Raw genomic sequence first — 17,212 nt, forward strand, 5'->3', positions numbered from 1 at the left:
ACCGGTGAGTGTCAAATTCGTATTAAATACGATGCAACATGCAAACACATCCAAACGGCTATTGAACTCTTGAAACGAAAATAGACAAAAAAAAAACTTGTCAGGGCATGCAAGTAACTTTTTGTAATATTGATGTAAGCTAGAAAATGTTTCGGCGTTGCTAACAATTGCTCCCGAGTAATCTATGTAAATCGAAACATATGAGTTCATTTTGAAGAGTGTCACTACCAGCTATCGATTGGTTGGAAATTTCATAACAGTTTGTATGACAACTGAGCTTTGTATGACAAAGCTCAGTGATGTATTAAGTACATGATAATAAGCATTGCATGCATTTTGCAGAATTTCCCATCAAGTGGAAAAGTTTACGTATGGTTTTCTCTCTGTATTAAAGCTACATATTCCACTGTCATAGCTTAAAGGTGAAACACAAGAGACCAAGGCATTTTTTTCTCCTTATTTCTTTCTTGTCTGATGCTATTTATATTGACATGAACTGAAACATAATCAAACAACTCTTTAAATTTATTCAAAAAAAATGATGGTTGTCTGTTTCGTTATTCATGAATCCCTCTGTTTATGGTAAACAAAAGTTTTCTTAATAGATACTTCGTCAGATATTTCACTCACTGTTCCTTTAATGCTCGTAGTTCTTCCAAACTTTGTTTTCAATTCTGAAAATTTTCTACGCAAACTTTACATAAACTCAATTCGCCTGTCACTCGATTCGTACGTGTTTTGGATAATGTTTAACGATCGAAATTAAGAAATATGCTGCATGGAGAGCTCTATAAAGCATGATGTGGACGGGAATAATGAGTTTAGTTTTCAATTTTGCTTCAAGAATTTACAAATAAAAGATAAGAGCTTTTTTGTTAAGTTAATAAAGCTCATTCTATCACCACTGAAACTCGTTTAATTGATTAGAAGTAATTTATTGAAACCGCATTCCAATTATAGTTTCATTCGATTAACGGCTAAGTTTCATCAACACAATCAGCATATAAAATACTTCTCTCACATCAAACACGATTTAATATTCTTCTCACGAATCCTTCAACCCTGAATGAACTTTCCTCTTAACTTTGGGAAAATATTTTCGTCGCATCAGATGAAAAACACATATGCGATAAACGTGTTTTTCCGTTCGTACACTTAATACGAGCATCGTGGTAAAATGGGATGCTCTCATTGTGGTTGACAATATTTAATAATTTTTTTTTTATTGAAATTGGACAGAATTTAAGTTTAATATATAAATTGTCTTATGACGACCTGAGCATTACATAATTCTTAGCACGCTTTCGGTCGTGTATGCGCTCCGAATATCTTATATAAGCAATGGAAAAATTGATGGATTTCATTAGTAAACACTTGTAGGAAACATATGTGTGTGAACTGTATTATATCCAGCAGATGATACAGCTTTTAGTACAATTTCCGTGTCTTGTTTATGGTACAACGAAACATATATATGTCGATTGTAATGTGTAAGTTTGACGTGGAAAGACGTGACTATATCAATTTAGACACACTGAAGACAACCGAATCACTGTAATAAATGTATCTTTCTGGGAAGTGAATTATAGCTAAGCTTGCACAAAATGTTATTCTGAGTTGCTGGTGTTCACATAAGTATAGATGTATTAACTACAGATCTATAAATAGCAGAATAAAGCATAAACACCGGAAATATATTTCTCTTAATTCGTCATACACACCACTATGTTACCATTTTCTAATTATATTTGCCTAAGAAAAAACAGCGACGACATAATCCGATTAAATCTTTTACCCAAAAGTCAATCAAAATATATAATTGCATTAGTCTCTGGAGGATGGTATTTATTATCCATATAATACGAGCAACGAATGCTTAGCATTGTTGATGGCACTGGATCTGAAAAGAATGTACGCGAAAACAAAATCTGCACCTTACGTAGAAAATTGAAAATTACCCAAATTTTGATATTTTGATATTTTTCCATCAGCTGCTTTATAAACATCGACTGCGTTTGTATAACATAGAAGTATTACGATTTAACGTAAAATGTACAAACTTTAATTAAATTCATAACTTTGGTTTGAGAACTTTACAGAAATTTCAGTCGTTCGTTCCAGGGAATGAATTCAAAGAATTTTATTAGATTCGTCGTTTAAAATGTATAAGAAGCAAGTAAATCTTATGTTTTTTTTTTGTGTGTGATTGCCTTAAAATTTATGCAAAATCATGGTCTTTATTAGATTTTATGGCACCCTCTAAATTATAAATGATAACCGACCAATTTAATTGGCAGTTACAAAAATTACAACGAAAAGTGTATAATCCATCCTTAACATACTTTTAGCGACTGCTATAAAATCATTAATTAAAAACCGCAATATTTCATTGACTGGTGAAACGTAAATTCAAGTGGTACATACAGATCATTCGTTCCATCGTGGGTGCATTTTTTTGTTTGTAAAAAAGCAAACATAAAAAAACTTATTTTATGTCGCCTAAGTTGTAAAAGAAATATTTCAAATTGAAATTGGCTTTAACGGTTTTTAGAGCATAAAAGCGTACTTTTGATAAAAAAATATATATAAAAAAGCAAAAAACGAGCCATCAGAACAGTCGGAGCGTTTGCTGCGACTGAGCCCCGTACAAACCCGTATATCTATTGCGTACGTGACCCTATTGCGTCTGTCACCCTACTTTGACCGTAAACCTATTGCGCCGGTTAATGTAGTTAAAGTAAAATTATTATGGAATGTGTACATCTTAGAAATTGCGCATAGCGCAATTACGAAGCCCCGTACGACGTTCCTTTCAAATGAAAGAAAAATTTCAAATAGCCCTAAAATTTTAATTTATTGAGTATAAATACACATAGGGCCCTAGTACCGGCCTTAGTCCGAGGACCCAAATTTATTTTTTTTCAACTACATTCTATTCGGCTTTCGATTACCTTCTAAATTAAACAAAAATTACGACAAACGGATGAAATTTACTCGAGTTGTATGTAAAATACACATAGGGCCCTAATACCAGCCTTAGTCCGAGGACCAAATTTATTTTTTTTCAACTACATTCTATTCGGCCTTTGATTACCCTCCAAATAAAACAAAAAATACGGAAAACGGATGAAATTTGCTCGAGTTCTATGTAAAATACACATAGGGCCCTAGAAGCGGCCTTAGTCCGAGGACCCAAATTTAATTTTTTTTTCAACAACATTCTATTCGGCCTTTGATTACCTTCCAAATGAAACAAAAATTACGAAAAACGGATGAAATTTGCTCGAGTTATATGTAAAATACGCATAGGGCCCTAGTAGCAGCCTTAGTCCGAGGACCCAAATTTAATTTTTTTTTCAACAACATTCTATTCGGCCTTTGATTACCTTCCAAATGACACAAAAATTACGAAAAACGAATGAAATTTACTCGAGTTCAATGTAAAATACACATAGGGCCCTAGTAGTGGCCTTAGTCCAAGGACCCAAATTTAATTTTTTTTCAACAACATTCTATTCGGTCTTTGATTACCTTCCAAATGAAACAAAAATTACGAAAAACGGATGAAATTTGCTCGAGTTATATGTAAAATACACATAGGGCCATAGTAGCGGCCTTAGTCCAAGGACCCAAATTTAATTTTTTTTTCAACAACATTCTATTCGGTGTTCGATTATCTTTCAAATGAAACAAAAATTACGAAAAACGGATGAAATTTACTCGAGTTGTATGTAAAATACGCATAGGGCCCTAGTAGCGGCCTTAGTCCGAGGACCCAAATTTAATTTTTTTTCAACAACATTCTATTCGGCTTTTGATTACCTTCCAAATGACACAAAAATTACGAAAAACGAATGAAATTTACTTGAGTTCTATGTAAAATACACATAGGGCTCTAGTAGCTTTTCACTTCTAAGGCCCTAACTCACGGTCCACTCACCCGATTTTAAAAACCTTTTTTTTCCTGGATTGGTATTGACAATACCTATCATTTGCCGTGTCATTTACATTTCCATCGTTTGTTTTGCCATAAATATCACCAAAAGACCTTAAATCACTTAGGTGGCCCTAACTCACGAAGGGCCGACCCGAATATGCCCATCTTCGAACTTAGCCTCACTATTTTGACTATCTTTCAGGGAAAAAAAAAATTTTTGAAATCGGATTTGATTTACTCAAGATATCGACGTGACGGACAGACGGACAGACGGACAGACGGACAGACGGACAGACGGACAGACGGACAGACGGACAGATGGACAGACGGACAGACGGACAGACGGACAGAAGGACAGACGGACAGACGGACAGACGGCCCAAATTTTTATTGCGGATTCGTCATCTATGAACATAGGCAAACACTTTGCCCTTACCGTCTGCTTCGAATTCCATCAATTACACACGGCATCGTAATCCTATAAGCCCCTTCGTACTTCGTACGGGGCTAAAAATTGGAAGAAAGAACGAAACGGGGGTGTAAAGCTTTTCAATTAGGCTATGCCAACTTTTTTTATATTTCGTCGTTTAAAAGTCTATACCTTTTTTTGTTTGGAAAAAAACTTTTTCTTCTTTTTTTTAATGGCTTCGGAAATATAAACATTTATGAGACTAAGCTTCGACTTAAAATTCTGAAGAGCAAAAAAAACGACAGTTGATGTTGGAGTTGTTCTCATGATATTTGAAGCAATAAAAATAAATGAAAATATCGTGAAGTTAATACCAGTATAATTGTCAGCGTTCATTGTTCGAATTTCTTTCATTATCTTATTAATGTAAAAACTCTGTTCAGGCGTGGTGGTATTATAAATATGTTCATAAAGGCACCGTAAGATAACCTCAATAAAGTTAAAATTTTTATTATTAAATGATGGAGGAAACAAGAATTTAAATGACTGTAAAATATTTACGAATTTTCGTCTTCTTTTTTCATAATGAATTTGTGCACCGATGAATAAAAACAATCAGAAGTCATAAAGAGTTATTCGTACGGAAAATTAATGATCTCATCAGAATCTCACAAATTTTTTTAAATAATATTTTCAATGAAAATGTGAAAAGAACGAGCTTAAATTGAGTTGGGCAAGTTGACTGATTTAAAGGTTCACCTGTCCTACAATATTTCCATATTCATACAGTGTGGGAAAATTATGAATATCAAGCCAGAACGATTGCAGCCCAATTGATGTTTGCACTTACGATATCCACATTGTAATACGTAAATGTCGTAACTGGGATGGGCACATTAGATTTTTTTTTGCATGGAGGAGCTTGCAAAAATTAGTAACAAGCTAATCTTTTCAGGATTCGGTGGTCCTTAGGGACCTATACAATATCCCAAAAGTCCCACTCGATCCCAATGAAATTTCTGTAAGTGCAATGAAACACTTTCACCGACCATCAAAACAAGTCCTGGTCCATTTACTCAGGTTAGCACTTCTAGAGCTAATGAACCAACATTAGTTATTTTTCCGCCCTAATCGATATGTGGTACTCGTTAATTTTCCGTCCGAATAGCAGAGTAAAAAGTTTAGTATATGGATGAGTTAACGCCCTCACTTGGAATGACATTTAGGGTTTAGCAAAATGTCAGGATTCGACGAACCGATGATTTCAAGTGAATGCGATAAGTCTATTCAGGGTCTTATCTCTCCACACCTCCATCGGATATAAACAACCAATTTTCTAGTGGGATTCCTATATTATGTTCATTACTCATATTTCCAGCCTCAAATCAAATCAAACTCGCTTAAACGATCATAAAGAAATATTTTTATTCGCGTTTTGTATGATAATGTACGGAAAAATAGGAAAATTTGTGAAATTGACCTACATTTGAGACTTCTTTTCCACAAAAACCAATTAAAATAAATAATTCTTGGGTATAAACCAATAAAATCTCATTTATAGCCAATTTCAGTTCATTTTTAGCAATATTGTATAACAAAAGAATTTTGCATGTACAATTGTTAAAAGTTTCCTATGTGCAGAATGAGCACCAGCTGAATATCACCAGCTGGATCTACTAACGCACACTTATTGTATGATAAACAATCAAAACACATTCTTAACAATGTGTTTACTTCATTCATACGTGTTATGTGCGCGCATAGATGACGTTAACGTAGGAATGCACAGTGTGTAGGTTGTCTTTGAATTGTTTACAATACAAAGTGTTTTTGTTTGTACACCAGCTGGTGATATTCAGCTGGTGCTCATTCTGCACATAGGAAACTTTTAGCAATTGTAATTTTCTTTGAGTCGGCCATTTTTCGACATGCGACAAAAATTTTTGTTCGTGAAAAAAAGTTAGGACCATGCTGCTTATAAAATTTTCAGAATAGTCCAAAGATGTTTTTAAGCCACTTTCCGCAAAAATTTGGTCGTACGGACTTCGATACGACGGTTTAAAGTCAATTTTTTTTTTCGCGAAGGTCGATTTTTTCATGAAATTTTGACTTTGAAGAGTCATTTCTGGCAGGCAATATTTAGACCCGTACGAAGTACTGGGGTCTTATAGGTTTACGCATACGTTTGTAACACGTCGAATTGGACTCCCTGAGTAAGGGGAAACCTATTGTGGTTGTCTAGAGATGCCAAATCCGCGAAAAAAAAAATGTCCGTCTGTCTGTCTGCACGATAACTTGAGTAAAACGCATCCGATTTTGAAAATTCTTTTTTTTCCCGTTTGGTAATGTCAAAAGACAGGCTAAGTTCGAAGATGAGTGATTTTGGATCGACCCCTCCCGAGCTGTGGCCCAATAAGTGCTTTACGGTTTTTCGAAGATATCTCCGGGCATTTAAACGTTACACTTGTAAGTGATACGTCAAATAAAAGGTATTTACAATACCGATCGACAAAAAAAAAGTTTATGGAAATCGGATGACCGACTCGTGAGTTAGACCCATTGGTGTGGAACAGGCACAGGGCGGCAAGCAGTTTTTGCTTGTAGGTCGGCCACATTTGAACATATTTCGTCTGTTTTATTAGATAGGTATTGACCGTACCAATCAGGGAAAAAAAAATTTATGAAATTATGTTCTCCGGAGCGTGAGCTAGGTCTCTTGGAGTGAGCTCTTATCTGGCTACTCGGAAGTACAGTGAACGTGGTGTATTTTGACAATATCTCGAGTAAATTTTGACCGAATTTCATGAATTTTTTTTTGTTTGAAAGGTATTAACGAATGTAAAGCGTCGGTACTATTTCCGGTCTCCTAACAAAATGGCTGCCGGCGGCCATATTGGATTTTAGTAAAATAGAAATATCTTGGGAAAAATGATACTTAGAGAGTTTCTGTTAACATGGAAATAATTTGTTATGTGTGTGGGGTTTCAGGGATTCCATATACGGACATCTATATATACCTATATACAGCTATATTGAACTATATACAGGCATATAGAGCTATATAATAGCATATATTTATCTGTGAAATGTTTATTTATAGTGAAATATAGTTAAATATAGCGGTATATAGCTGTTTAAATAGGAATTTATGAAATTTGTCTTCGTACGGGGCTGTCTATATTGCCTCCGGCAATTTAGTTGTATATGATAACAAGGCAAAGAGTGGATAATGTAAGTGATTTTAAAGGGAGAATAGTTTTTCAGCAGAGAAGAAAATGAAGTAAGAGAAATGAAGAGTTTCACATTAAAGGCTTTTGATACGAATAGGTGTTTCGTACGGGTCGGCGTTAGCTATGTTTTTATTCTTGTGTTTAGGTGGTTTTGGATACTTTGGAGTATATAGAATGATGTAAAAATAAATTTGAAATAAAAAATTTCGAAACTCAGATTTTAGTAGAACAACCAAGAAATGCTTGCCTTAACCTCAATTTTTTCGGTTTTTATCACTTTTCTCAAAATGCTCAAGTGGGACTTTTGGGATATTATATAGGTCCCTAAGGATCACTGAATCCCGAAAAGATTAGCTTGTTACTAATTTTTGCAAGATCAAAATCTAATGTGCCCATACGAAATGTTGGTAATGCTTGTTGAATGAATGAAGAACAGCGATTTTTTTTTCTCTGCTGTATCCTCTGTTATGAACAACGACGACAAAATTAAACGACAAGCTCTGACTAATGTGATTTTTACAGCAAAACAAAAAGTGTGTTAAAAGAATTGAAGTAATAGATTTCGCCCAATTAAACATTGTTATATCAAAAGATGAAGGAGACCCGATAACTGCTGATATGCTTACCGTGTATGAAAAACTAATTCACCAAGTTTGAAATAATCAAGACTGTTGCAATGCACTACTAAATTTGTACATTTTTATGTTTTTCTTCGCACAACCACAATACATTTTTGTGTGAGAGCTTTAACTGCGTATAAACACAAAAACCATAAGCAATGTAATTTACGATAAAAGGTGTGTAAACAACGTAACATACCATTTCTGTTTTATAGGCTCCAACATGAAACGTTGTTGTGTATGATTGTGTAATGTCAAATTCATGGCAGTAATATGTTACGTTAAACAATTAAACCTTGCTTAACATGATGTTGAACACATATCATTTTTAGTATATCGTTCAAGTTATCCTGTTTCCTATTTAAACTTTCATTCCCCAAAGCTGTTGAACAGTTTCCTACTCGACAGTCATCAAGTAGCTAACAAAAAAGCAGTTCACGTATTCCATTACGCACAGAATCGGGAGGGAGATGATTGTATAAATACCCCAGATACATTTCTGTATATGATTGCTTGGAAAAATCTTCCGAATGTCAAGACGATAACATTTAAAAAAAAAGTTTTAAGCGTTTTGTTATCAAATTAAACGAGCCTGTGTTCGTTCGATGATGGTATACGGATGAATTCACAACATAGCAATATTCGAACAAAATAGAAATGGAGTGCGTGTCGTATTTTATTTTACTTCATTTTTTTTATTTTGGTAATGCCTTGATGCCTCACATTCCTCCTTTATGGATGTCGAATTTATATGGATGATGACCGGTTTTATAATCAAACAAAATTTTATATCCGTATGAGAGCTGCTATATAGAAATCGTAGAGTTAATTAATTTTAGTTTGTCTGAATCAATAATATAAAAATGACGGAAGGAAAATGTTACAATGGAAATTTTGTGAATTCCATAAATTCCAGTAGTTTCAATGGAATTTACCGATTTAAACAAAAACGTTGTTTGATGAATTCCGAAAATTTTAATGAAGTTGTTATGAAAAGTACATAATTGAAATTTCTTTTTGTTTAATTTAAAAAATTAATAATCCTCAATTCCCATCAGTTTATTGGTATGGTTTAGAATGTAGGTATATGTTGAGTTATATTTATTTTACCGGTCAAATATGCTGACGGGAATCCAGCTTACATTTAATTTGAAAAAAATTTGATTAGACCTAAATCCACTACAAACCGTCATCGCAGATTTATTATTCGCACATCACTCACACAAGACCATTACTTTTCAATGTTCTTTCTGTTTGCACCATATTTAAAACGCCATTTAATTATAATCTTTCCTGGCATGTACTTTGATGAATTACATTTCTATTATGTACCAGACTCATATGTCATCTTATACAGCAATGGGCCATAATGTCTTGCGCGCGACATTATACCATACCTACAATGAACAATGCAAATAACGGCGCAAACATTTCGGGTTAAAGGAAATTTTCGTTGAGTAAATACAGAATGTTGATATAACATATAAATATCAATATATAAGCTTATGACAACAACGCAGCTCTAAAAAGCATAAAAGCTAAATATAGATTTATTCAACGGAAAAAAAGTTGTTTTCCTTTTTATTATATTTGCTAAGACATTTTTTTTGAATATTAATTTTCATTTTTGAGGAAAATGTTTGCATTTACCTGCGAAAAGTGGAGACACAACAGAACAACAACCGAAGAACACGCGCACGAGAGTTGGCATTTGAAAAATACTTTCTCGTACCACTTACTATTCTTATAAATCACAAAAAGATGTTCAAAGCGAAAATTTTTGGAAAGCTTTTCTTGTTTTCTTATTCGATTATACACACGTATATGTACATTGTTGTGTTCCATAAAATAGAGGAAAATATCATCAATAGGCAAAGCAGAATGGAAGACAGAGATTTTGAAAATTTTCAATTTTCTATTTAAATGAATCAATTTCCTTTCAATTCGGAATACAATATATTTTCCGATATATTTGTTGAAATTCGTGCATTATTATATCTACTTGTTTGATTATAATTTCGCTTTGACTGTGGGATGTTCGAAAAGATAAAGATTTTTTTTTTCGTCGAAATTTCAATAATTTAGTCCTTCCTTCCACATCATTGTTTCATGTCATATGTTTGGAAAATGTTTTCAGTACATGAAAGGATTGAATTTCAGTAATCAAAGGCGAATATTAATGAACAGATAATTGGTACCGTCTTATGTCTTGGGCATGTAAATAATGTATATAATATGAGTGAACATTGTTACGTTTGCGTGTGCACATCAAAGGAATGGATTCATTTCAAAATAATCGTACTTAAGCCCCGGAATGAAATACTTCACGTCAACGTTTCACACATTTTGTTGCTCCTTGAAAATTCTCATAGCATAAATTCAGATTAAAAAAATGATTTTGCACATTAATCTTTAAAAAATTGAAAACGTGTCGCAACGAAATCTTTAAATCTGTTACTTAAACTGTTTAAAGTATTACCTAGTGATACAAGATTATTAAATAATTGGGTTAGCGGTCACTCTGGTAAAAGTTTGTTATTTTTGTCTAGCTTTCGACAATCATTTGTTGCCATCATCAACTAGTGATACAAGTTCTTTTATTTCATTTATTTTTACACACTTAACGAGAACTCATAGCTAAAGCTAATTCATGTAATCGTTGTCGTTAGCTAGTGATCCATTTTCGATGGAAAATGGAAGTTCGACATGTTTTTCTTTGTGTTTGGAGTTGTTGTAGTTTGTAAATAATTCCACGCAAAATTGGTTTAGCAAATGAAAATCTAGATTTTTTATTTTAGTATTTCGTTCTTGTTGCTATGGCATGCCTAACGAAAATTCAGATAATAAAATTCTAAATGTTAAATATTCGTAGTGACTATTCGCAGGCGCCTGCCAATAGCCAAATTATTGGGGTAGGGTAATCTCGCACACAAATTCATGGTGTGCGAGATTCACATCTAAGTGGTGAATCTCGCACAGTCATGACTTTTCGTTACATGTCGTAAAAGGACGCATACTATGATCGCGTGTGCGAGATTCCCCGACACCAAATTATTACTAAAGACGCTATTGACAGGTGCCTGCCAATAGCATCTCCCTTACAAAATGCTATTGGCAGGCGAACTTTCCTGCGAATAGTTTTTTCCCATTTACGGAGGCTATTGGCAGGCGCCTGCCAATAGCATTTTCTCTTTTACAAAGACTATTTGCAGGTGAAATGGCCTGCTAATTGCATCTACGTTAAATATTTTTTAAACGAAATTCTTGTGGAATCAATTACAAACAACAAAAACTCCCAAATTAGAAAACATCTCGAATTTAACTTTTCTCTCCTTTACATTAAATCAGGAATTTAAGTAACTGAAGTAATCAAAAAAAAAATCAGATCAGACTTTGAAATAATTTCGGAGAATTTGTCGTAACTTCCATGAGATATCTGACTATATTTTCAACTTTTAACAAATGTATACAACATTGAACACTCCATGACACGATCCAGTGTCTTCATTTATACTTGAGTGAATTCACTGTATAAGTTACAAGTTATAAAACTTTAAACTATAAACTTGATTTTTCCTATTTCATTTTGTTCAGCATTCAGCATATTTCCTATCTCCTACTTATTCAATCGCATCAGGATGACGAAACAGGAAAATAGTTTAAACCAAAACTTTCTTCAAAGCTCGTAAACTTTATCCATTCGTGACGTTCAATTTAATTTAATCAATTTTGGGTTAATAACAAAACAATAATTTTGTGTGAAAATATCTTCCTTTGTAGTTGCCGCTTTAGAGCAACTACTAAATAGTAAGAAATTGAATTATATTAAATTAATTTAACAATATTAGAGGATGTGCAGGGAGAGAAAATTAAAATTCGACGTGGTTTCTAGTTTTGGAGTTGTTGTGGTTTGTACGGGTTTGTAATTAATTCCACAAGTTATTTTCTGTTAGGAATGCGCTCGCAACCAAAATGTAGCACTAAACAAATGTTGTGTGGAATCATTTACAAGTCACAACAACTCCCACATCCGAAGACATTTCGAATTTTACTTTTTTTTCTGTAATCCGACACTGGACATTTGGTCGATAGTGTTACTATCCAGCCATTGTTTCTCTAATACGATACGACTTTCGATAAACGCATAATAAAAGGCCGCACATATATATTGAACTAATTTGCCTCTTTCATGAAAATACATTAAAAACAATTACCGCTAATTGTCCTAGATATTTCCAAACATTTCGTCTATACGCTATATTTGTAAACGTAACGACGTCAAAAACTACTGTCGATGTTTGAGTATCATTAAGCCATTTGGCAAATGACACCAGCATGTCCTTTCAACGTAAAATACACACCATTAACCACCAGCAGCGTTAAAATTGTGTAGTATTTAAGGGTAGGAAAACGTTTAATAGATACACACAATCATTTTCACCAAAAAAGGTGAGTAGAAGCATTTTCATGATGCAGCCAACATTTCTATAACTTATACTTGTTATACAGAACATGTATTGATATAATGTATTCATTTAATATTGTATGCTAAGCCCATGCTTAAATTCATGGTTTTGATGTTACATTTTATATTCATACAAACATGGATTTGTATATATCCGTTTTGTGTTTGGTAATGGAATTTAACCGAAATCGTGTCGTTTTAAATGAAATGAACATGGAGAAATTATTATTGTATAATACGAAACATCACAGAGAAATTAATATGAATATACATGATAAATAACATATTTACACTCAAAAGTCGCGCCAATGAATTTCGATATAGCGACCTGTTGGGTTTACGTGAACATTATTCCGTTTTAAGAGTTATGGTTGAAATTGAATTAACATAAATTATTCAACATAACCAGAAACGTATAATATTAGTAATTAAACAAATTTTTTTCACCCTGAAATGGAATGAAAATAAGGAGGGCTAAACTAGGCGTAACCATTTCGTTCTTTTTCCGTTTCGTATCATTTGTGTCCTAAAGTATTCATACTTTTAATTAATTGCTGTTTGGAATTAATTGCTTTGTTTGTTTGCTACAATAGTGTGTCATTACGATACTTCAGACTTTATAATTAAATTTTAATTACGAATATTCCTATGAATTGAAATGTGTAAAAGCTTTCCGTTGTTATTGGTGCCTGTTGAAATGGAACGAATTTCAACTGCTGACGGAAAAGATTTCATCTAATCAATATGCAAACAAAATATTTATTTTACCTGGGGTTAATTCGTAGCAGACATGACGATTTATTAACAAGAGACAACATCTGACAGATAGTTAAATTGAATGGTAAGAGTTCATTCAGACCCGAACTTCATTAGGATAACACGAATTAAGATGACACATTGTGATTAAAGACTAAAAAGTTTGAAGAGGTTGGATCTTCGGTATTGTTCGGTTCGGGTCGATATGTTTCACTAAACATAATGAAAAATCCTTTACTCACGAAGCGCCCGGGAAATGAGTCATTACTTAATTAACATGAACGTTAAAACTCATTTTTTTAGCTTTTTAGTTTGCCTTGTGTAGTTACATCTCTCGCCTTCAACTCACACTTGGCAAAATAAAAAGTTCCAAACAAGGACGTAATATTTCGACTGTGCAAAAGAGTATTGATAAATTGATATAAATAGTAAAGAAATGTGTGCTAAATATTCTATTTGGTCAAGACATATCGATAAAATACTGGTGTTAGGGTGCCAATAACAGTTTTAAATTATCCATAACCAGGTCTTAGCTTTTAAAGTTTCAAATTTCAAAGCACTTCTACAAAAAAAAAGCTAAAATTTGTTTTCGTTTTTGAACGTTACGCAGTGCCGTGTCCTCACTTGTGAGCGCAGGACCATCGTGAGTTAGGACTTACAAAAAATGGTGCAAAAGATTTACATATTTCAAGCTGCGTGAAAAATAGTAATTTTGTTACGAGTGATGAAAAGTTGAAAAGCTTTCATCACGAGTCACAAACGACGATTTTTGTGCTTGAAAACTGAAATAAGACGAAACCACAACACCATTAACATAGAAATCACTCTACAGCCATTTCAACAACAAAGCATATACACTTGATCGCGGCCGGAAAAATATATATGAAAATCCATTTTCGGCCGGAGAGAGCGTCCGAGAAAGTACTTTCTTGGTCTGAGAAGTACAGAAAAATTGAACTTTTCGATCGTAGAATGTGTGTCGAAATCCGTCGAATTTCAGACTTCAAGCACAAAAAGTTTTTTTTCATGAATTCTGAGCCTCTTTTGTTTCAGCGCCCCCATGGTCTCCATGTAGACACGGTACTGACCTTACGTGAAATGAAGTACCAAGCTTATTTTCTTCATCTATATTTATAGCCTACCAACGTCCCACATAGCCGTTCTTTTAATATATTGGAAGTGTTAACAGGGAATTTTTGGAGACGTAAACAACCTGCAACTGTTCATAAATTTTATGATATTTTTCAAACAACATACGTTCAACTATGTGCTTTTAGTGTATGCCTTCAATGAACGCTTGACTGAGTTTCCTTGAAAGGTAATTCTGACAAAAAAAATCGAATTCTAGTTATGAGCAAGCATTCATATAGTTTTTTGATTGATTGATCGATTGGGTGATTTATTAATTTATTTATTTTTGCAACCACATCATCCATTCAAACTTTTTATGTGTTTGACGTCCTACGGTTTTTTTTCGTTCCACTGGTTCCACCCCGTTCCAAACATGTTGTTCCAAAGAATGGAAGAAATGTCGAAGAACGCTCGTTATTTGTATGTATGTCATTAAATACATGTGGAATGAATGGAAAACCTATTTTGAGGCACCTTTAACAGTTATATTGGCACACTAACTACATGATTACACACTTAATACGATCAATCATATTTAATTACATATTTTTGAACCAATTCAAAATTAACAATGTAATGTTTGATATAATTACAGAATTTAAATACGCTTTTTCAGGAGTAATTGTCAATACATTATGAATAACGCTATGTGAGGATAAACAACAATTTTAATTGTGGATTTTGCATCAATATATTGTTTTATAATTAAATAAGTTATTATCAACAGAGATGATCCAACCATTTAAATATCGAGTATGAAACAGTCCAAATTATCAATCAGTCAAAATTCTCTCGATGGTGAAACGGATATAAAATATAAAGTGGATTCAAGGTTTAAAAAACATTATAATTCGATTGATGATAGCAGAGTTACATAAAAAAAATATTTTAAGCGGTTAGATTGGCATTTATTATGCAATTGTGGAAACGGTTGTTGGTATACCAAGGAGATAAAATAGGGAATTCCAAAACGAAAACAAAACAAGAGCTGAGAAATAGTATTTTACATGACTCGGTATAAAAATGAAAAATTTATTTTTCATGTGTTTCTTTACCTCGGCTCCGCCTCGGATCATCAATGTAAATAAAGATTTTCTTAGTCCAGTGACAAAATATGAAACTTTCATTACATTTTTTGAGAAAAACTCTGTATGCAACTTGGTGTTAAATGAGTTTTTAGTCACACGATGTGTACAACCTAACCATTTAGTCCATCAAAAAGCATTTATCACTCGGTTGCGTGATTTACTATTTCATGCTTCGGGGCCGAAAATGAGGGCAATTTTTCGAATTTACTCGGGTTTCTGGCCCTCTGCATGAAAACTTACATGTGCACCTGTTTGGGACGGTTGATTTAAAGCACTTTCGCTTGTAAGCCTCACTTCGTTCGGCCTACAATCCGCGAAATTGCCTAAAATCAATCGTCCAAAACAGGTACACAAAAAACCATTTCTCACCTGAACTGTCATCAGAGAGAGCGTCAACCGAGGGGTAACTCACTTCTAGATTAAATGGATTAAATGGATTAAATGGTATTAAATGGATTAAATGGATTAAATGGATTAAATGGATTTAATGGATTAAATGGAATAAAAATTGGATTAAATAGGAAAAAAGTTCATTTTACCAAATACTGTAAAAGTCTTAAAAATTGTTGATTTTGATCGAACCACGTACTACAACTCATACTACAATGTTAAAAAGCGAAAAAATCCACTTTTAGGAGTTTTTGGTGTAAAGTGGATTAAATGGATTAAATGGATTAAATGGATTAAATGGATTAAATAAATTTAATACCAATTTTCACAAAAAATTTTTTCCTATACCTCACGAGTATTTAAACGAGCTGGGGATCGTGCAAATCTATTTTTCGCAATTACTTTACAAATTTTTCAGGTCGATAGCCTAATTATTTCGGTAAAACTAAAATTTTTTTTTTGGATTAAATGGATTAAATGGATTTAATGGATTAAATGGATTTAATGGATTAAATGGATTAAATGGAAGTGCGTCACCCCTCGGCGTCAACAAAACGTCATCTGCTTATCGCATTTGAGTGGAGAAAATAAGTTTACTCATGTCGCACGAATAAAAAGTGGAAAAGCCACTCATCGAATGTTTCCCGATACGCCTGCATAGCTTTTCGTACAAATAATTAACTTGCAAAGATTTATTTCAATCACTTTGCTAGCGATCAGCAGTGCATTTCGTTTCCATCCGAAGCAACTGAGACGATACCGATTTTTAAAAAAATAGTGAGATCTGTCTTCGACGACCTGACGGTCACGGTAACAAATTCGATATTAGCAGAAATATGAAAATTGGCTCCTTATTTTTTTGATTGATTGTGGATTACACGCTCGATTACCACATGAAAAGCAAAATGTTTAAGGTCTAATCCAAATAAATCCACATGAGCCGAAATTTCGTAGGTGTCATTGCTGAACTAACATTTTGTACGGCAAAAGTATCGAGAACAAATTTTAACACCACCTTTATAGATGTTAATAGAGATTTCACACAGATGCTTTGTATTACCCTAACTCAGTTTTGGCATCATAATACATTTTGATTATCTGTTTTCACTAAACTTACAATATGCTAAAGCCTTTCCATGAATACCGTCTGTACACTTCATATTATACAAACATCACTTAAAACCGA

General features: G+C 33.4%; 1 protein-coding gene and 1 long non-coding RNA gene across 2 annotated transcripts in view; one reads left to right on the forward strand and one right to left on the reverse strand.

Annotated features, from left to right (window-relative positions):
* Nucleotides 1–17,212, reverse strand: part of LOC119082281 (metabotropic glutamate receptor 2-like) — a 152,666-nt gene that overhangs the window by 55,637 nt on the left and 79,817 nt on the right. The gene's annotated exons all lie outside the window — the stretch shown is intronic.
* LOC119082283 overlaps nucleotides 1–17,212 on the forward strand; it is an 85,699-nt gene that overhangs the window by 51,699 nt on the left and 16,788 nt on the right. The gene's annotated exons all lie outside the window — the stretch shown is intronic.

The sequence above is a fragment of the Bradysia coprophila genome, unplaced genomic scaffold (assembly GCF_014529535.1).
Source record: "Bradysia coprophila strain Holo2 unplaced genomic scaffold, BU_Bcop_v1 contig_415, whole genome shotgun sequence".
Classification (NCBI taxonomy): domain Eukaryota; kingdom Metazoa; phylum Arthropoda; class Insecta; order Diptera; family Sciaridae; genus Bradysia; species Bradysia coprophila.